Raw genomic sequence first — 22,629 nt, 5'->3', positions numbered from 1 at the left:
TTTGAGAGGTGCCGGGGGGAGGGGGGAGAGGGGAGGGTAATTGGGGGAGGAGCCAGGCGGGAGGAGGTGAAACCTTTCTAATTGGTGCAGGTTCTTATTACAGCAGCAGTGCTGCCATGTGACCACGAAAAGAAAAGGCCTGTCTTTAATTTTTTCCTGTCATTCTCTGGAGGTTTCGTGGTGGGGGCTGGGGATGGGGTGGAGGCCTGATACTCCCCTGTCCCCGGCAGCCCTTGCCCCATTGTTTTCTCATACCGCCACAATTAAGAAAACATTTGCTTAACATATCCAGCCGCTAACTTCATAAAATAAATACTCAGAGACTGGACTTCCTCTGGTTTGCTTTAGATGGCTTCATGTTGCTCGCCTTCTAGGAGTTCTCAAACCTCAGGCATTATGAGAAGCTCCTACTCGAGGGCTTTCTCTGGGAAAGGGCTCTGCAGAGGAGGAATGATAGCCATAAAAACAAATACCAGCTTGCATTAATGTTGGGGGGAATGCTTTGCAGTTTTCAAACTGTTTTCCCTTCTATCACCGCATCCCAACATATAAAGTTTACAGCACCTTAACTTTTATCTTAGCCTCTGTTGGGCACTCATAATTCCATTTTACAGGAAGATTAGATGTTTGCCTAAAACAAGTAGAGGCATCGCCTGAACCAGAGCCCAGGTCTGGTGGCCCCTTGTGAAATTCACCTTCTCCAGTCCACAGGGGGCCTCTCTATGTGGGACAACCCAAGTGACAAGTCTACCCAAGCATAGCTGCCTCTGGTTGCCGGGTTCCCAGATTAAAATCCACAGATTAAAGCCCAGGAGGCTCCCAGATTTTTTTGATTTTTTTTTTTTTACTTAGACTCCGTTTTAGTTCATCAATAGTCTCAGCTTAGGGGAAAAAACCCTGAGAAAAATCACAAAGAGGTTTTCATCCTGCCATATTAGAACAGTGAACGAGGAAAGAGTGAGCACTGCTTAGGCAGATTTCAGGAAGTGTGGCAAGATAGAAAAGGGCTTCAGATTCAGACAGACCTGGATTTTAATCTAAACTCCACCTCCATCAGTTAAAGGACTTTGGGCATATTATCAAGCCCAGTTTTCTCATCTGTAAACCAGAGATAATAATTCTTACGTTGAAGAGCCATTGCAGGGACTAAGAACTAAGCTGATATTTCATGAATATTCACATCTCCCTCCTTCTCTCTTCCTACCTTAAATTCAGGACTGCTGCACACCTTTCTAAGCAGGCACCACCTTTATCATGGAGGGAGAGGAAAATGATTTGCCCAGACAATGCAAATGAATAATGACAGCAACAACACTACCACTGCACATTTATAAAAAGGCTCTGGGGTTGACAAAGTGTTCCCACATATCATTATCTCATTTGATCTTCATGACAACTCTGCCATCTGTATGCTGCTAAATGATTTTCATTTTTGGGTCAGTGCAGAGGTCCTAAAGCTTCCTCTTTAATTTCCATCACAGCTGAGAGCAAACCTTGCTCTGCAGATAAATCATGGGGACAGGGCCCCTTTTCTCATGGATGTGACCAGTCTTCGACCTTTCCAAGGATTAATCTTACTGCTTCCCTTACATCAGCATTAGTGTGACTTTAAACTGGCAACAGCTAAGCATAGTTGTTTTAGTCTGGCTGTTTTCGTTGTGCTGAAGAAAGACACACTCAGGTTAATGTAAGAAAAAGGGGGCACGCTATCAAGATGTGGACTGGAACTGGAACGTGTCTGATACATAGACTCTTCACACAATGGAGTATTAGCAGCCTGAACAAATGATTTTCAGTGACCTACAACAACAGGGATGAATCTTGACAATATTAAGTGGAAAACAAGTAAGTTCCAAAAAACTGCATACAGCATAATATACTATTGGTAATGTGAAAAAAAAAATAATTGTAGGAGTACATACACCCGCAATAAAACTATATCAAAAGAAAATAAGGGGATGATGATGCAAAGATTTAGGATGTGGGTTACCTAGGGAGGGCGGCTCCATAGGATGGATGAGATGGAATGATTTGGTTAGATGTAGGTTATTGTCAACGTCTTAGTTTTTGGGTGGTGGCTTCACAAGTTCACTACTGAAAATAACTAAGTGATGTTTGCAAAACACTGTGAATGGCACGGAACTGTACACTTAAAATGGTTAAAATAGTAAATAATTTTATGTTATGTATATTTTACTACAATAATTGCTTCTCGGCCTTTTGGCTAAGATCAAGTGTAGGGAGGAAATGGGAAAATTTCTAGAAGAAAAAAAAAACTACTTAAGTAGCTAACTATGAAGATAAAGGCAGGCTGTACATTGACTACTGATAAGAATGTGTTTCACACCAGGGATTTTGTAGATGCACCAGAAGGTGATTTTTAAAATATATTTTTTTATTGGGTTTTTTTTACAGAGAGGAAGGAAGAGGGATAGAGAGTTAGAAACATCGATGAGAGAGAAACATCGATCAGCTGCCTCCTGCACACCCCCCACCGAGGATGTGCCCGCAACCAAGGTACATGCCCCTGACGGGAATCGAACTCGGGACCCTACGGTCTGCAGGCCGGCGCTCCATCCACTGAGCCAACCGACCAGGGCTAGAAGGTGATTTTTAAAAAATAAAAATAATCCAGAAGGAGAAGCTAGATTGGCCCTGAGTTGATCATGATCGAAGCTGAGGAATGTGTGCAGGGGGATTGTTATACTGTTCTGCCTACTCTTGTATATGTTTAAAATTTTTCATATTAAAACAATAGGAAAAGAAAGTTCAGAGGACAGAAGGATGCTCTATGGATCATTATTCTGCCTCTTCTACAGGCCACAAGGTCATTGGCCAGTCTCCCTCTCTGTTTCTCTGTGCCACCTCCTCATTTAATTCTTTCTCATCTCTCTACCAAGGAGCTTCCTTGTTGCTTTGGCTCCCTTATTACTCTCCCAACTACTCCTTTTGTCTTTTGCCTCCCCTCCCCTCACACTGGTAAGTGATTCCTTTCATACCTTTATAGTTCAAATTGCCCAGAGAGAGAATCCGATTATTCCCTTTGACTAATCCACAGAAATGGCTGCAATCTGATCTACCTTGTTGTGGTGTGTCCATGAGACTCCATGAAGTCAGCCATGGTCCAGTGATGAGAAATGGGAGGGAGGGGGAAGAGGCAGAATTACAGGGTATATAACATAGCTGCCAGCGGGCAGGGGTGGGACAGCAGCAAGATTGATGTGATCAATGCAACACCTGAAAGGCCCTAAGGAGTTCAATTAGGTAAGAATGAGATAGTTGCCTTTCCAATCACACCTTACGGTTTTTTTAAGGATCCCCAATTAGTGAGTATTGTAAAAAGAAATTTCCATACCAAATTTCCAATCAGTTTATTCTTCAATTTGTCCTCTCCATGTTATACTTTCAAGGGGGGAATAAGGGACATACCAGCAGCTGCCAATCTGAAATGTGCATAGTGCACAGATTCTTACTGTTCTCAATACACGAACCTGTCTATAAAGAATGTCTTTTTCTACCCATGTTCCTTTGCTTATCATGTGCTCACCTGAATCTCTTCCTTTCTTCTCTCTCCTCCAACTTATTCCACAAAGAGCACAGAAGATATGGGTTCTAGTTCAGACTCAGTCTCTAGGTCAGTGGTTCTCAACCTTGACTGCACATTAGAATCACCTGGGAATCTTTTCAAAATCCTGATTTCTGGGCCTCATCCTCCGGAAATTCTGTTTCTTTGTTTTGGGGTGGTGGGGCCACAACATTAATAACAAAGAAACAGAATTTCCAGAGGATGAGGCCCAGAAATCAGGATTTTAAAAAGATTCCCAGGTGATTCTAATGTGCAGCCAAGGTTGAGAACCACTGCTCTAGGTGCTAGTGTGAGTCCATGGAAGTCATTTTACACCTCTGGGTCTAAGTCTCCACATCTGTGAGGCGTTTAGGCCAGATCAGGTTTGGCAAGCAGGGTCCAATTTGAGCACCAGCTCTGCCTGGAGACTCTCTTAAGAAGGACTGTGAAATGATAGCTGAGGTTTAATTTAAAAAAAAAAAAAAAAAAAAAGAGTGTCTCCAGCCCGGCGTGGCTCCGTGATTGAGAGTCAACCTATGAACCAGGAGGTCACCGCTCAATTCCCAGTCAGTCGGGGCATATGCATGGGTTTCGGGCTGGATCCCCAGTGTGGGGCATGCAGGAGGCAGCCAATCAATGATTCTCTCTCATCATTGATGTTTCTATCTCTCTTTCCCTCTCTCTTCCTCTCTGAAATCAATAAAAATATTTTTTTTTCAAAAAGAGTGTCAAGATTGATTAGTAATGTCTGCTATGGGCAGGGAATAGGAACTGATGAACCAGATGTTTGCCTTTTTTTTTTTAGCTAGAAGAGCTCTAAAAATCCCTGCTAGCAATAACTTCTCTTTTTTCTCACAGAGTGAGAAGAGGTGAATTTCTACACTTCTGGGGATCAGAGTAACCAGTGGAAAAACTCAAATGATATTATTGCAGTGAGAGAATACAGAATAAGAAATGATGTAAAATTATGATACCTAACATTTAATGATTACACTTCCTATGATCCCAGCACTGTTCTAAGTGCTTTAAAACAATTATTTATGCCTTACAAGAGCCCTGTGAAGTAGGGACTATAAATAACCCCATTTAGCAAGTAAATAAGAAGCATAGAGATGTTAAATAACGTGTCCAAGTTTCTTAAAGATAATAAGGGTGCAACTAGAATTACACCCTGGCAGTCTGATTCTGGAGGCCACTTGCTTAGCCTATCACTTCACATCAGGCATCCCCTGGGAGCTTGCTGGTAATGAAGACTCTCAGGCCCCACTCAGACCTACTCCATCAGAATCTGCATTTCAGCAAGCTCCCCAGGTGATTCATATTCACATTACACTTTGAGAAGCACTGGTCTATACCAGATTGTTTCCCGAAAGGATACTAGCTGCCGTTATTAAATATTTACAATGTGCATGTATTGTGCGAAGCATTATGACTATAGAATTGCATTTAATCCACATAAATATCCTAGAAGGGAAATCCTATAAGATCAATGAATTGATCAGTGTCAATATCCTGGTTGTGATGTTGTTTTGTAAGATGTTACCACTGCAGGACAGGCTACATAGGCCCTCTCTGTATTATTTCTTACAATTGCATGTAAAAATTCTCTCAAAATAAAACATATATATAATTTAAAAATTCTATGATGTAGGTTTTATTTTCCTACTTTTATTGTTAAGGAAACAGAGGTTTAAAGAGACTAAGTAAGAAGCCCACTTGATAATTCAACTTCACAAATAAGTATTGAGGCCCTACTATGTGCAAGGCACTATTCTAGGCACTGGGGTACAGAAGTGAACAAACACTGCCCTGGTTGGCCTGTCATTCTAGTACAGGTGGTCAGAATTCAAACCCAGACCTGGCTTGCCAAGTCCTCTACTGCTCAGATTTCAGAGATACGGTCACAGGATCGGAACGTGGTAAATAACAGAGCTTTCAATGGTTAAAGCATTTGCAACATTTCTAGGTAGATGTATATGGAAGCATCTAACAATGCCAGACACTCAATCAATTCCCTTCCTTCTTTTCCTGGCAACTGTTTCAGAGCCCAAAAGTGAGCCTGACCTCCACCATGACCCAACATGGATTTTACCCTTCACCCAGCTGGACAGAGTCCAGTGATGGGGCCATTGTGAGTGGTAGTAACCTAAACCATCCACTTGTGGAATTTGATGAAGTGCTGTGCTTGAGGGCGATGTTCCAAGGCTTGGGGAGGTACCATTTGAAACCTGTCAAGGAGTAGTGGTGAGCATTTTTCTGAACATCTGCTTTTTTCACAGCATGGCTCTGAATGAGTCCCCTTAAGCAAGACCAGATTTATGGCCAGAACCATTACTCAGACCTCGGATCTCTGAGTGATATGTAACACTGACATAAAGATTGGGTTTGTCCTCACACAAGGAATTTTCCTTCAAATATATAAGAACAATTCAGCTTGGCAAGGTATTTTTTTTTCTCAGAGACAAATTTCAGTGGGCTGGGGCGGGAGATAATAGGAGCAATTTTCTGCAGAAAAGAATGTTGCAGATGCTGGATTCAAGGGCAGCCAGAACTTGGCCACAGTTAACTAGCTGCTTCTCAGACAGAATGGTTTGAGTTGGTGAACTTAACAAAAATGAGCATGTGTTTTTCTTCTGAATGTGGATTCACTCAAGAAACAACAACACCTCCACGACAAATTCTTCAAATGGAGATCGCCAGGTCTCTCTTTGCTCCAGTTTCTTCTTTTGCATTCAGCTCTTACAAACATGTGCTATATATAGGCAGGAAGAAAGTAAACAAGGAAGGAAGGAAGGAGATCAACATCACTGGGTGCCAACCATGGGCCAGGCACTCTGCTGAGCATTCTCACTTAATGCATCGCAACCCTGTGAGGAAGACATGGACGACGCCACCTACAGATGAGGAAGTGGGGGCTCACAAAGGGCAGAACATTTGCCTTAGTGCAACGACTTTAAGTGGTGCAAAACCAGGATTTAAATCAGCTGGCCTGGCTCCTCGTTCAGCAATCTTTTTAAAATACCACTAAGTTCACCCAGCAAAGACCCCTTTGAGTATCTCTAAATAAATCATTGAATCTACTCTCATAGACCAACATTACAGTTCTGTATCCAATTCTGTGGGCTACCATGTGGAATTGGGATTTACTGGGGTTCTAACATCATGTTTGAAATTGTTTGTCAAAGGATGGTGAAGTCTCACCATGAGTATTGGTGAGACTTCAGCATCAGACAGAGCAGAGTTCCAACCTTGATCCCACCATTTTCTGGTTGCATGACACTGGGCACAAACTTGGACAGTTTCCAAACTCCCATTTTTTCACCTATACATTGGGGATGATTTCTACTTAGAAGCATGTTTGTAAAACAAATATGTACATGGAAAGACATATATTGTATAATCTCACATATATGTGGAATCTAAAATAGAAAAAAAAGAAGCTAAACTTATAGAAAAAAGAGATCAGATTTGTGGTTACCAGAGGTGGAGGGTGAGAAGGGGAGAATTGGGTGAAATGGCCAGAAGGTAATGTCCAGTTATAAGATAAATGAGCACTAGGGATGTAATGTACAACAGTGGTAACTATAGCTAACACTGCGAATGGTATATTTGAAAGTTGTTACAAGAGGAAATCCTAAGTTTCATCACAAGGAAATTTTTTTCTCTTTTTTCTTATCTGTATGAGATAATGGATATTAACTAAACTTACTGGGGTAATCATTACACAATATATGTAAGTCCAACCATTATGCTCAACACCTTAAACTTACACAGTGCTGCCTGTCAACTATATCTCAACAAAAAGAAAAGTCCTAACTGAATTTAAAAAACAAAAAGATTCAGAGTTTTTAAAAGTATTAGGTACTTTAAAAAGTATATTTGTATCTGGTGAGGACTGGCTTCTTGGTTCTTAGATTCTCACATGGTGGAAGGGGCAGGAGAGCTCTCTGTTGCCTCTTATAAGAGCACTAATCCCATTCCTTAGGGGCCTGCTCTCATGAACTAATCACTTCCCAAAGGCCCCACCTCCAAATACCATCACATTGGGGATCAGGTTTCAACATATGAATTTTCAGGGGACACAGACACTCAGTCTATAGCAGCAGGGAGATACGTCAGGAGACCTTTACAATCTTTCGGATGAGAGAAGGTGGTGGTTCAAAATAGAATAAGAGAGTAATGAAGACAAGAGGACAGGTTTGAGGTCTATTTTGTAGATAAATAAACTAGTTAAGGTAATGCTAGCTACTATAACAGGTAACCCCCAAAATTTTTATTCACGTAAAGTCCAACCAGGGCCCTTGCCAGTTTTTCTCAGTGATTAGAGCATTGGCCTGAGGACTGAAAGTTGTGGGTTCAATTCTCTCAAGGGTACATACCTCGGTTGCAGGCTTGATCTAAGGCTCTGGTCGGGGGTATGCGGGAGGCAACTAATCAATGTGTCTCTCTCACATAGATGTTTCTCTCTCTCCGTCTCTCCCCCTCCTTTCCACTCTATAAAAAATCAATGTGAAAAAATATATATCCTCGGGTGAGGTTTAACAATAACAACAATAAAGTCCAAACAGGTATTCTAAAAAAGCAAGTGGCTCTCCTCCAAGTGGTAACTCAGGGACCTAAGCTCCTTCCATCTTGTGGCTCTACCAACTCCCTGGGACCCCAGAATCTTTTGCAGGATCCTCTTCACCCAGCAAACAGATGGAGAAAGAGAGCAGGGAAAAGACACACATGCTTCTTAAGCACTCGGGCCTGGCTGTGGCACTTCCTCTTATATTCCATTGATGCGAACTAGTCACATGGTTTCCCTTGAATGATGGGGAGCTAGGAAATCCAGTCCACGTGTGGGCAGCCAGTTCCCATCAACGACTCTGCACTACAGAAAGGGAACATAGATCTTTGTGTTCAACTGGCCATTTCTGTCATGGTAGAGTCGGCAAACTTTATGATGGATCACACATCGGGGTTGAAGGAAAGTGAGACACCCAGCATGACTCCTTGGCTTTGGCCTGAGCCAAGGCGGAAGGTGGTCATTAACTGAAACAGGAAGTTGGGGGAGGAGAAGATTTATACTGGGAACAGGGATAATCAAGAGTTCCATTTTGGACACATTGTATGAGCTGCCTATGAGACATCCAAAAGGAAATGTTCAAAAGGCAGTTGGGTATATGAGCCAGGCCTGCAGGGGAGGGGTCAAGACTACAGATTTAAATGTTGCATTTCCCCTTTACCCAGTGGCTTCTGATCTTAACACCTCCTTATACAGTGGTATGGGCCCCTCACTGCCTTTGACCCTCAATGCATTAACTGCATCAACATAACTTTATTAGAGATAATGTTTGTAATTCTATTATTCATGAAATGATAGCTGTTGCTAGTACATGCACTCACCCATTCAACACAATTTACTGAGTGTCTACTATGTGTTGGGCAAATGTGATTAGCAAGGAAGAAGACCTCGTCTTTGCCTCATGAAGACTACATTCTAGTAGGTGAAGATAGATATTAAAGAAGTAAGTATACAGTGTGTCAGTTTTCCTAGAGAACAACAGAGCATGATGAATGAGAAAGTACCAGCAAAGTTGGGGGGGGGGGGGGCCTGGAATGATTAGAAACAGAAAGACTTCTGTAATAAGGAATATTTGAGAGGAAACTGGAGGGAGCAAATCATGTGTCTGTGTGGGGGAAGGATGTGCCAGGTAAATGCAAAGGCCCAGAAACATAAGAGAACATGGCGTGTTCCAAAACCAGCCAGGAGGCCAGTGTGCAGGAGGTGGGGTGGGGATGGGGACGAGTGGCAGGGGTTGAGGTCAGAGAGGTGGGAAGTGGGCACATCATGCAGTAGCCAGAGCAGGGTTTTTTTTCCCCCTCAACTCCTTCATGTAACTGGACAAGGAGGAAGAAAATCAAACCTGTTTCCCTGTACTCAAATCTTTGCAAAGAAAGCAATGGGCAATCAAGAACTTGCTGTGCAGTTCCCAAAGTGAAACACCTTTAAAGTGGAGGACTTGTGACCAAAATAAGAAAGGGTAACAGTTTCATAATACAGTATGCGGCACAGAATGTACAATTTTTCCTTGTGCAGCAGGTTTTCTTCCCAGCTAATTGCAGCCACATGTGAAGCACTGCAGGGAAGCATTTCTAGCAAGGGCCATCCGAGACCTGGACAAACACTTCCCATCCCTCATGCTCGGAGCAAAACCAGTTGTGTGATGAGCCCAGGAGGACGGGAACATAAAAATCCTGCTATGATAAAAACAAAACAAAACAAAACAAAAAAAAACAACTATGTTTTCTGAATTTCAACTCCAAAAACGGAGCCAAAGACTTTTATTAGCTTGTTTTTATAACATCCAAAGAAGCTGGTTGAAAGAAAAATAACTTTTTCCCCCCCAAGGAAGACATGGTTTCTCTATTAAATTACCTTTCATGGTTCCTTCCTGATCTGTCGTGAGGACCATGGGACAAAAATACCAGTGGTGGACGCTGGGCCTTTTATTGCTCATCTTGATCACCGTGGGACCTCATTAAACGCTGCCATCAATGACTGTAAACATGTGGCCAGGTGCCCATGAGACTGTTGTGTTTAATGCTGACATCCCTGGAACTGTTCAGTTTTCCTCTGAAGGATGTACAGTGGGCATCGTCTGGGTTTGGGCTCCCAGCATCTAGAGGGCCTTCCTATTTGGCTGGGCTCCTGAAGGTCGGCAAACGACCGAGGCTCAGCCAACTGGATGTTCTACCGCAATCTTCTCTCTTGAGAGAGTGATTTGAAGGCTTGTTGGGGCAGCAGCAAGAGTCCTGGGCTGGCAGTGCCTGGACCCAAGTAGCGAATACAGTCAGAGCTTCTTCCACTACAAACAGCTCTGGGGGCAGCCCTGGCCACCCTCCCTAGCTCCTGACCACTTCCCGAGTCTGGTCCTCTAGCCTTCCCCTCTGTTCTTCAGCCACCCAATACCCATCCAATGAACTCCATTTCTGCTTATATTAACCAGGGACCATGTCTGTTGACTATAACCCAGAAGCCTGGCTTCGTCTTAAGTAATTTGAGACCCCCACTCATGAACAGAGTTGACTTACATTATTTTTGTTCTCATGTAACTCAAATAACTGCACCATAAAACTAGGTATAAACTCCTTAGAGGCTTGTAGCTTTAAGTAACTATAAAACACAAACACTTTCACAAGCTAAATACAAGCAGCGCCACAAAATCAGCAATGTTGAAATTAACAGCATTAACTTAATATGGCATATATTCATGAAACTAAATAGCTATTAGTAATGTGAATATGGAACTGACTGATATGGGTCCATATGTTTGTTTGTTTATTTTTAACTACCATAGGCCACTTCGTGACTTAACTTTTCTACCTCTTTTCTCCATTAAAACCATAGTGGATACTCCATTTATACAGCTTGTCTTGAGGTCATTTGCTCTTTACTTTGCAAGGGCACATCATTCACAAATGAAGACGACTGATGTTTTTTTGTCTTTGGGCGCAGACAATTAAAATTCTTCTACTTGGCTCCAATCTCATGGTAAACACAAATGCATATGCAGCGTCTGAAATCAGCTAGCAGTGTTGTCCAGAATACCCAATATTTGCTTAAATGAATTTTTAAAAGATTAACATTAATAATATTCAATTTAAAAAATTCTCATAGAAACCTTATAAATTCCTAAAAATACATTTGTAAATCCCGGTTTCAGAAATCATGACATGAGCTTTGGAGTTAAAAAAAGAATCCTGGTTTTGTTTTTTTTTTAATATATTTTATTGATTTTTTACAGAGAGGAAGGGAGAGAGATAGAGAGTTAGAAACATCGATGAGAGAGGAACATCGATCAGCTGCCTCCTGCACATCTACTGGGGATGTGCCCGCAACCCAGGTACATGCCCTTGACCGGAATCGAACCTGGGACCTTTCAGTCCGCAGGCCGACGCTCTATCCACTGAGCCAAACCGGTTCTGGCATAAAATAATCCTGGTTTTGAACCCTAACCCCACCCTTTAATAGTCTTGGGCTCTTGAGCAAGTTATTTTATCTCCCTGAGTCTTAATTTTCTGACCTGTAAATTGGAACAATAATACTCATCTTTTAGGACAGTTGTATTAAACAAGATGATTGTGTCGCTATTTAATAAGTGGTACTAAATATTGTTACTGACGTCCTAATTGGCGTTCAGATTGGTTAACATATGTGTCCCAGTTCATATAACCAGTTGGTCATAGAGACAGAACTGGACCCAGATCCTCACAACACCTAGTCCTTTGCTTTTTTTTTTTTTTTAAATATATTTTATTGAATTTTTTACAAAGAGGAAGGGAAAGGATAGAGAGTTAGAAGCCTCGATGAGAGAGAAACATCGATCAGCTGCCTCCTGCACACCCCGCACTGGGGATGTGCCCGCAACCAAGGTACATGCCCTTGACCGGGATCGAACCCGGGACCCTTCAGTCCGCAGGCCGACGCTCTCTCTGCTGAGCCAAACCGGTAAGGGCATAGTCCTTTGCTATCTGTGTTGAGCTGTGTGAGGCCCCTGGGGGCAGCGGCCTACCTTTTAGCCCAGTGCCCATAGGGAGCTGCTGGTTTTGAGAGATTTACACTCTGCAAGAGATCACTCAGTCCCCGGGCTGATTCCTTCCAAAAAGAAAAAGAAAAAAGATCACATTATTCCCCTACTTGAAAACTCTTATTACTTATACCTGTGGTTCTCCAAATGGGGTCCCCTGATCAGCAGGGACTTGTTAGAAAGGCGCAGGCAAATTCTCAGGGGCCATCCCAGACATCCTCAATCAGAAACTCCAGCAGAGGAGGGAGAGGGAGGGGCACATTCTGCATTTTAACAAGCCCCACATGCAAAAGTTTGAGAACTACTGCTTTATAGGACCAAGTCCAAACTCCCGAGCCCAGCATTCAAGGCTCTTCCTGCTCTGGCCCAAGCCTACTTTTCTAGGCTCTTCTCCTGACACTCCTGAACATACCTTATGCTCCAAACACCACCATTAGACTATTCTGTCTTAAACATGACAGACCCTTTCACACGTTGGTACATGTAGTGCAGATCACTCTACTGGGCATTTCTTCAGAAGGTCTCTTCCTCTGTGAGCCTTCTCTGATTTGTAGCTCTGCAGCCTTTATGTCAGACTTCCATTACACACACAGGTAGTTACTAACTACACACTTGCCTTTCGCTCTGGATTACAAAATCCGTGTGTTTGAGACTGCTAGTTACCAACCATTATCCATTTTCTCCTTGTCCCAACAAGAGAATCCCAATTTCCCAGCTCCCTAGCAGACAGGAATGGTCAGAGAAATGCAAACGGAAGCTGATGAATGCACCTCCCTGGGGAGAGGGGGAGCTTGCTGATTCAGCGGCTCTTCCTTCCTTCTTATTCAATCTGAGCTGCAGTGTCCACCTTGCAACCATGAGGTAAGCTTGAGGATGGAAGACGTGGGCTAAGGATGAGGGAAGTAAAAGATAGTAGGAGCCTGGGATATTGGTGACATTGTAAGGCCACTGCACCAACTCTGGACTTTGTCCCCAGTCTTCAGGTTACATGATACTCAAATAGATCCCACTCTTATTCTTATTAGAACCACTGCTGTTGTCTCCCCCTCACTCCCCCCCCCCCAACCCCCCAAGGATCTAACAATGCAGTTTCTCCAAGTCAGGACTGTCTCATTCTATAGTTCCAGAATCTATAGTACCTGGCATGGTGCCTGACCCATAGCAGATGCTTAATAAATGCATATGGAAGGAATGAAAGAACAAATCCTCATTATTTCTGCTGAAGGAATCAGAACTCATATATTGGCCCTAAAATTGCCTTCCTGGAAACTCTGGGAAACCACATCAGGTTTTTTTTTTAAATAGAAGTTTTAAATTGTATTTTAAATTAAAATGTCACAGTTGTAACTTAAACCAGGATAATATTATCCTACCACTGGACAGAAAATAGGTGTTAAATGAAGACATGTGTCACTCCTGCTTAAAATTCCTCTATAGTTCCCCACAGCTCTTAAAATCCCAAATCCTTAGTGTTTTCTGGCTCTCCACTGCTTTTTTATTTTTTATAGTGATAATTGTAGATTCACACATCATTGAAATAAATAATAAGGAGAGATCCCACATACCTTTTGCCCAGTTTCCTCCAATGCTGATATCTTACAAAACCATAGTACAATATCGGAAATAAGATATTGACATTGACACAATCCACCAATCTTATTCAGAGTTCCCAGTTTTATTTGTACTTATTTATGTATATGTGTGCATGTGTGTTTTGTTCTGTAACATCTTATTGTGTGTGTAGGTCCATGTATCCACATCCACAGTCAAGATATAGAACATTATGTCTGTCTTTATAACACTCACCTCCTTCCCACTGTGCCCTCTCCCCATCCCTGACCCATGGCAAGGACCAATTCGTTCTCCACTTCTAAAATTTTGTCACTTCAAAATGTTATATAAATGGAATAACTTAGTATGCAATCTTCGGGGACTGGCCTATTTCACTTGGCACAATTCCCTGGAGATCCATTCAAGTTACTGTGTGTCTCAATAATCTATTCCTTTTATTGCTGAGTAATACTCCATGGTGTGGATGAACCATTTGCTTGTTGAAGGACATCTGGACTATTTTCAGTTTGGGGCTATGAACATTCTTATGCAAGTTTTTTTAAAAAATATATATTTTATTGATTTTTCTACAGAGAGGAAGGGAGAGGGATAGAGAGCTAGAAATATCACTGAGAGAGAAACATTGATCAGCTGCCTCCTGCACACCCCCTACTGGGGATGTGCCCACAACCAAGTTACATGCCCCTGACTGGAATCGAACCTGGGACTCCTCAGTCTGCAGGCCAATGCTCCGTCCACTCAGCCAAACCAGCTAGGGCAACAAGTTTTTGTATAAACATTCCCCTTGCTTTTTGCATCCTTTCTATTATTGGGGTGTTCCCTCCCTCATGAGTCCTGCCTACTGAAGAGAGAGGCCAGAAAAACTCATTTTCTCAACTTGATCTGGGGAGCTCATCAGACACAAGTATGTAGGATCCTGCTCAGAAAAGAGCTGTGTGAGGAAGCAGGCTCACCAGATAATCCATTTTAAGACAAGAATGAGAGCGGAAAAAAACAACAACCCAGCTTTGGTGGGGGGCAGCCAGAATGGAGGTTTGGGTGTCTGTCACTGCAGCTCGTGAGCTCTAGGGACCATATCAGCAGGGTGGTGGCAATGGGGTCTTTGCTGAAAGTCCTATGGGATGGTTTGGGCATTGTTTCTGGTCCCATGGCTTCCAAACCCCACTCTCTGGCCCACTTGGAAATGTGAACCACCTAATATTCTTTTACAAATGTATTTTCTGCTAAAATAAGCTTGAGTGGATTCTGTTGTTTGCAACTTAGAACTCTAAGCAATCTCCCTCTCCAGCATCATTTCTAGCCATTCCTTTTACTTTAATGCTTCCGGTCTCCAAAATGACTCAGTTTCCAAAATATAGTAGACTAACACCCTGTGCTGCCCTTTTATGGCACTCATCATAAAGAGAACATTGCTTATTTATTGACTTCTCTATCTCCCTCTAGGAACTGTAAACCCAATATCCCCAGTCACATTTCTACTGTCCTTAGTATATGCTATATTAATATTCAAATAATCACTTGTCTTTATCTTTGATCAGAACAATGAGTTGCCACATTGTTCTTTGACAAGTACAATGAGTTGCCACTTCACATCCACTAAAATGGCTAAAGCAATAACAAGTGTTGGCAAAGACGTGAGAAGCAATCAGAACTCTTATAACAGAAACTGTTAGGCACTTTTTATAAATATTTAAAAATGTAAACATACACTTATTATGTGACTCTGCAATTTTACAGCCAGATACATATCCAATAGAAATGAAACATTCCAAAAACATTTGTAAACAAATGTCAGGACAGCTTTATTTATAATAATCAAAAACTATAAACAAAGTAAGTGTCCATCAACAGGAAAATAGATAAATTGTGATATAGTTATACAATGAAATGCTACTAAATACTACTCGGCAATAAAAGGACTGATAAATGCGATGACGTGGATAAATCTCAAAAACATTACGCTGAGAAAAAAAAAAACCAGATACAAAAGACTATGTACTGTATGATTTCATCTATTGGAAATTCTAGAAAAGATAAATCCAATATTTGGTGCTAGAAATGAATTCAGTGGTTACCTGGGATGGTACTTAGAAGGGATTGACTGCAAAGAGGCATGAGGGAACTTTCTAGAGTGGTGGAAATAGCTTAATCTTGATTGGTGGTTACATAGCTATATACATTTGTCAAAAGTCCTTGAGCTGTACATTTTAAATAGACCTAAATTAGACTTCAAAATTAAAAAATGCGTCTACTCAGTATTTACATTTCAAACACTATAATCCCACTCTTCAGCCTCAAAGAAAATTAGAATGTCTCATGATAATGTTATTTATGTGTTTTGTACTTTTACATGCAGCAACAAAATGATAGAGGGGAAAAAAGAAACAAAAAATGACATTTTTGCGAGCTTCCTCTCCTGTGGGAGCTATCAGATGGGTCATCTAAATGGTATGATAGAGAGTGTGAGATGCGAGCCCGTGGCAATCATTTTGCTACCACAGTGAGAGGCTGGAGGGTGCGCTGCCTGGCATGGTCATACAGGTATTATCATTTGACCCTCAGCACCTGAGGAAGTAGATCTTATTGCATTCATGTTTACAGTTGAGCAAAGATGTCTTAAACACATTTCTTGTCACACAGTCAGTAAGTGGTGGAACTAGGACTTAAACCTAAATCTGTCTCCAAAGTCTTTTGACTATAAACCTGGAAACTGGAATCCTATATTTCTACAAATATAGGATTTGGGTCCCAGCCACCAAAGCCTGTTTCCTTTGTTTTACAATGATTAGGGTCTCCCCAGGAGAGTCCCTGAATTCTGTGCAACTCTGACCTACATAGGTAAGACATAGACAAGTCAGTCCGTTGTTATTACACTTCATCAGGATCTGCTAGCAGATTTTTTTCTCTTTCAGCAATTTCTTTTTATTTACAGTTGTGTTCAATGCAAACCAATTCCATCACAGAGAAGTTACCATGAATCAAAGTGTAAACACACACACACACAATGTACAATCTAAAACAGATGTCCACCGATCAGATATGAAGCAAAAGGGAGTATTCATTTATACCCATAGTAGCTTGAGATCATGATATCTTCTAAAGATGGCAAGAATTGACTTTGGTTATTAAGACTAGTCATCATAGGTTATGTGTGATTCCATCATATGAGTAATCTAAAGTAGTCAGACTCATAGAAGGAGAGCATAGATGGTGGTTGCCAGGGGCTGGACATAGGGTGGGGGGAGGAGGAGTTGGTGAGGTGAAGGTTAAGGGTCTTAAGTTTTAGTTATGCAAGATGAATACTTTTCGGAGATCTACTATACAACAATCATAATGCCTATAGCTAACAATATTGTATCATCTACTTAAAATTTCCTAATTTAAAGGATAGATCTTAGCCGAAACCGGTTTGGCTCAGTGGATAGAGCGTCGGCCTGCAGACTGAAGGGTCCCAGGTTCGATTCCGGTCAAGGGCATGTACCTGGGTTGCGGGCACATCCCAGTAGGAGATGTGTAGGAGGCAGCTGATCGATGTTTCTAACTCTCTATCCTTGTCCCTTCCTCTCTGTAAAAAATCAATAAAATATATTTAAAAAAAAAAAAAAGGATAGATCTTATGTTAAGTCTTACCATACACAAAATAATCATAATAATAAAGGAGCCCTAGCTGGTTTGGCTCAGTGGATAGAGCGTCGGCCTGCAGACTGAAGGTTCCCAGGTTCGATTCCGGTCAAGGACACATGTGTGGGTTGTGGGATGTGCAGGAGGCAGTCAATCAATGATTCTTTCTCATCATTGATGTTTCTATCTCTCTCTCTCTCCCTCTTCCTTCCTCTCTGAAATCAATAAAAATATATTTAAAAAATAAATAAAATAAAGGAGACAGAGACAACTTTGAGAGGTGATAGATACATTCATGGCCTTGAAGGTGGTGATGATTTCACAGGTGTGTACTTAGCCCCAAACTCATCAAGTTGTATCCATTAAATTTGTGCAGCTTTTTACATGTTAAGCATACCTCAATAAAGTGGTTTTAAGAAATAGCTGCCCTTACCTGGCAGGGGTGGCTCAGTGATTGGGTGACAGACCAATGAACCAGGAGGTCAGGGTTTGATTCCCAGTCAGGGTACATGCCTGGATTTCAGCTCAATCCCGTGTGCAGGAGGCAGCCAATCAATGATTTTCTCACATCATTGATGTTTCTATTTCTCCCTTCCTCTCCCTCCCTCTCTGAATTTAATTTAAAAATATATATTTAAAAAGAAATGGCTGCCCTGGCCCTGGCCGGTGTGGCTCAGAAGTTAGAGTGTCAGCCTTGTGTAAAAGAGTCACAGGCTTGATCCCCGGTCAAGGGCATGTACCTGGGTTGCAGGTTCAATCTCCAGCCCAGGTCGGAGTGCGTGCGTGAGGCAACCAATGGATGTGTCTCTCTCACATCAATGTTTCTCTCTTTTCCTAGTCCCTCTCCCTTTCCACTTCCCTCCCTTCCACTCTCTCTAAAAGTTGGGTGAGGATTAACAAAAAAAAATTTTTAAATGGCTGCCCTCGAAGGTGGTGAACCTCAGAGAGCAGACCTACAACAGGAATGTCCTTGGTGCACCTGAGGAGAGAGGAAGGTTATGTGTCTGATCTGAGAGAAGCAGGGCCAGAGGAAGTTGAGTAGGCAGCCAGACCACGCTGGGCCCTGTGGGTAGCAGCAGGGAGCTCAGATTTTTCCCAATGCAATGGGAAGCCCCACATTCTCCTCGTATTCTTGTTTGCCTCTGGTTTTTTATTGTGTGTGGGCTTCTTCTTCTTTACCCGCCCCTGAAGTGTTGCTATTCTCCCAGCCTCTCTCCCTAGCCTCTTGTAACCATTCTACTTGGAAGAATCTTTTTTTTTTTTTTTTGTTAGAACAACTCAGCAAAATAAAATTCCCATTTATTGTTGGACAACATTGTTTCATGCATACATCAAACGGGCCAGAAAACAAAAATAAACAGCAACTTCTTAGACAAAAAAAAGGAAAAAAGAAACCTTTTTATCTTTGGCCTTTGTAACCATCTCATACAAACCAACTGCTTATAGTATAGCTACGTACATACACCACAAGTTGCTGGATGCTCGGAATAAGACTTTTTGTTGTTGTTTGTTTTTGCTTTTTTTACAAGGTTTTTTTTCTCCTTTGAGATTATAGTGAACATGGTCACGCACAAGTAAAGTCAGAAGTAGGACAGAGAATGCTCCAAAGGCTGGTTTGTGGTCCCAAGATCATTAAAAATGGCTGACCCCTAACAGTATGGACAAAAATACAAAATGTAAATAAAAATACCAACAAATTTTCCTTTTTTAAAGCACTTTTAAGAAAAAAAGCAGGGCCTTGCAAGTTTTGGTTCTTTTTTCCTCCCCTGTTGCAAATTCACGTTGCGGTTTTGGTTGGGTGGTGATGAGGGCGTGTCACCTGCCCGAGGTGGGTGGGTGGGCAGGCCGGCGGGAGTCTCTACTTGAAGGTGACCAGGTTTAGATTCTGAGACGGGAAGTGGAGGGTGAATAGGTCACGGCGGCCTTGTTTTTAAATTTAACTTTTCCCTTTTTTGCTGTCTAGTCATCGTCGTCGGTCTTGTGCTTCTTGGTGACAACATCGTCACCCTCATCCTTCTCAGCTGCCCCTTTGCCCGTAGCTGCCTCAGCCTCCTCATCTTTGTCTCCATCCTCTTCCTCACCATCACCTTCCTCTTTCTCCTCCTCCTCCCCTCCTTTTTCCTCTTCTTCATCTACCTCATAGTCAGCCTCCTGCTCCCCATTTTCCTCATTAGCGTTCCCTTCGCAGGTGCATCGCTTCCATTCTCTGCCTCCTCCACAACTTCCTTCTCCTTTAAGGCCTTGGTGGTGATCTCGGAGCTGGTGTCCACGGCCGGCTGTGTCTGACATGGTGGGACCCGCTGGTGATCCCATGCAGCGGATTTTTTTTTTTTTTTTTTTTAAGCGAGAGTTGGAGGATTCTGGCGAAGAAGCTGCCAGAGTGGAGGGGCGGTGGAGGGGTTGCAGCGAGCAGAGAGGCAGCCGCAGGAACCTTGGGGGAATCTTGATTGCCCTCAGTTGGCAATCGAGACCTTTTTCCTGGGCCTCAAGTATCAAACACAGGCTGCACCCTCCAACCGCCCATCACACAGTCTCCTCAAATTTGTGCAAAGCTCCCCACCCCGTCTCTTCCGCTCAGTTAATAACACGACCTGCTACCTAGACATCCAACCTAGAAACCAGGGCATCATTGAGTCCCTCCCTCTCTCTCACCTCCGACAGCCAATCAATGATCAATTTTTTTAAAGCCTCCTAAATATTCTTAAATCTCTCTTTTCCTCCCGGTCCTGCCTAATGCAGATGGCACTCCTAAACCAGTGACCATAGCTCCTCCATGGATAGCAGCAATAGCCCCCTAATCTTCCCCCACCCCAGTCCCCTTCCAGAACTTGCTGTTCTGGCCCTTACCACCAGTGAACTTGCTTAAATGTAAGTCTGCCCAGGATGAACCTGGGAAAGACTGAATTCACAACCTCCCCACTCCCACCCTCCTTCCTGGCCTTGGCAGATGCCTAAACTGAGATAACAAAAGGAAGTCCTGAGAATGGGATTCAGACACAGAAAGAGATGAGACTCGGCACAATAACACCTAGGAGATATGCAAAGAGGGCCACCATCTCTGCTTTGGGAAAAGTCTGGAAATTGTGCATGCCTCCCCCATACGAACTACAGCTCCGAGCCATTGCTCTCTCCCGAGTGATCCAGGAAGAAACTAGGAAGAGTAGGCTCTTGGGAGGGGGAAGGAATGGAAAGGGGCTAAGGGGATTGAGGAGCTGGGGGGCGAGAAAGAGAGAACAGAAAAGCGAAATCGAGAGGTTTTGTTTCCCAGGAACTGTGAGAGGATAGCACAGTGGTCAGGGGACACAGTCTCACTTGCTCAGGGAGGCGGGGTGGTCAGATGAAGAGAATGGCCTGTGAGTACTCTGAACACTCTGGATGCTGTCAGGTGAGAACACTCACCTTGAACGGGAGAGACGGGCCTGTTCATGTGCCCCTGTGCCTGATGAGTACTTGATGGCCAACACTAAGGCTGCTTGATGATGTGCCCCTCCCCTCACTGTTAAGGGGTCACTGTGCTGTCAAAGACCCTCCACCCATACACTTCTCCCACCTTCCCTCTCACCTTGTCTGGAACGGACTGCTGCCCTCCAGTAAGCGTCTCCTAGCTCATCATTCTCCAGTACTACCTGCAGTGATTTCACCCCATAAAGCACACACTCCTGCCCGTCTCCTGGCTACTCACTGTCTATTCATCTTTATGACAAACATTAGATGTTTAAGTATTACATAATGGGGAGAAAAGCCATGTTTGGGCATCACACAGTTCTGGGTTAGAACTCCAGCTTTACTGTGACACCTTTGCAACCATTTTGTCTCTTATTATCAGTAAAGTAGCGTGATGGTCACTTTTTGCAGGTCTTTCTGAGGATTAAGTGGGCTTATTTAACGTGTCTGGCACATAGTAGAAGCTCAATAAATGTTAGCTCTCTTTCTTACCCTTGAATTACTCAATAAGTGTTGTTCTAATTCTACAGTCATTGAACAGCCACTGTGGGATACTACCAACATATCTGTTAGCATTGCCTTTCCCTTCCTCCTAGACCTCTCTTTACTGGTTAACGTGAGTGCAATTCTCATTTATTATGTACTGGGGGCGATGCATTTCCATGCAGAGTAACAGGCAGAAGCTATCCCCTACTGGGTGGCTACTCTGTGCCTGGCCTTCACTAGTGTAGTCTCTGGCCTTCCAGTAGTGTAGTCTCTGGGTTAATACTCACAATGACTCTTGGGGTCAGTAGTATTAATCACTCTCCTATATATGCCCAAATCAAGATTTGGAGAGGTAAAAAATCTTTCCTGACGTCACACAGCCAGTAATTGATAGAGCCAAGATAGAAATCCAGTCTTCCAGATTCCAAAGCCCGTGTCTTTTCAAATAGACCACATTTCCTTTCATGAAAAATACAATATAACAGTAATAGTGATAGAAGTAGTTAACGCTTAGCGGTTACCTATTTGCCGGGAACTATTATAACTCAGTACATGCATTAATTAACCTCTGCCAACATCCTATGAAGTAGTTACTATTGTTAATTGCTATTTTACAGAGAGGAACTGAAGCATAAAGAGGCTAAATAACTTGCCCAGATCACTTAAAGCCGAATCTGTTTGTATATATATATGTTGTGAAATGTTAGTCATCAATCTATGACAAGCATTAGGTGTTTATCTTTTTTCTTCAATAAGCATAAGATCCATGATCAAAAGAGAAAGAGAAGCCCTGACCAGTTTGGCTCAGTGGCTAGAGCATCGGCCTGTGGACTGAAGAGTCCCAGGTTCGATTCCGGTCAAGGGCATGTACCTTGGTTGCGGGCACATCCCCAGTAGGGGCTGTGCAGGAGGCAGCTGACCATGTTTCTCTCTCATGGATGTTTCTAAGTCTCTATCCCTCTCCCTTCCTCTCTGTAAAAAAAAAAAAAAAAAAAGAGAGAGAAAGAGAATAAGTAGGAAAGTTTTAGAAACTTGATGTGCTAGAGCAGGGAAGGGGAACGTCAGGCCCACGGGCCATACGAGGCACATAGAATCATTTGGTCTGGCCCTGGCAAGGCATTAGGGGTGAGTTAATTAAATGTTTGACCAAATATAGCAGGCTAATTTTTAAGCTGATAATTTTGTATGGCCCACGACTGATGTTATAAATATCCAAATGGCTCCTGGCAGGAAAAAGGTCCCCCTCAGCCCCCCACCCCCCGTGCTAGAGGGCTGATTGCTGTTATGTTGAAATTAAAGTGAGGGGAGATTCTGAGTGTACTCAGGGTTTGAAAACCAGCGAGTGCTATTCTCCTGGAACTCTGGGGT

General features: G+C 42.7%; 1 pseudogene; it reads right to left on the bottom strand.

The window, feature by feature from the left end:
• Positions 1 to 18,339: 18,339 nt before the first annotated feature.
• Positions 18,340 to 19,670, bottom strand: LOC138992637 (prothymosin alpha-like; annotated as a pseudogene).
• Between the last annotated feature and the right edge of the window lie 2,959 nt (positions 19,671 to 22,629).

The sequence above is a fragment of the Myotis yumanensis genome, unplaced genomic scaffold (genome assembly GCF_028538775.1).
Source record: "Myotis yumanensis isolate MYYU_CA2020_CCGP unplaced genomic scaffold, mMyoYum1.0.hap1 SCAF_14, whole genome shotgun sequence".
In the NCBI taxonomy this organism is placed as follows: Eukaryota; Metazoa; Chordata; class Mammalia; order Chiroptera; family Vespertilionidae; genus Myotis; species Myotis yumanensis.
Note: the sequence above shows the minus strand (reverse complement) of the source record. Positions and strands in the feature narration are given on the sequence as shown.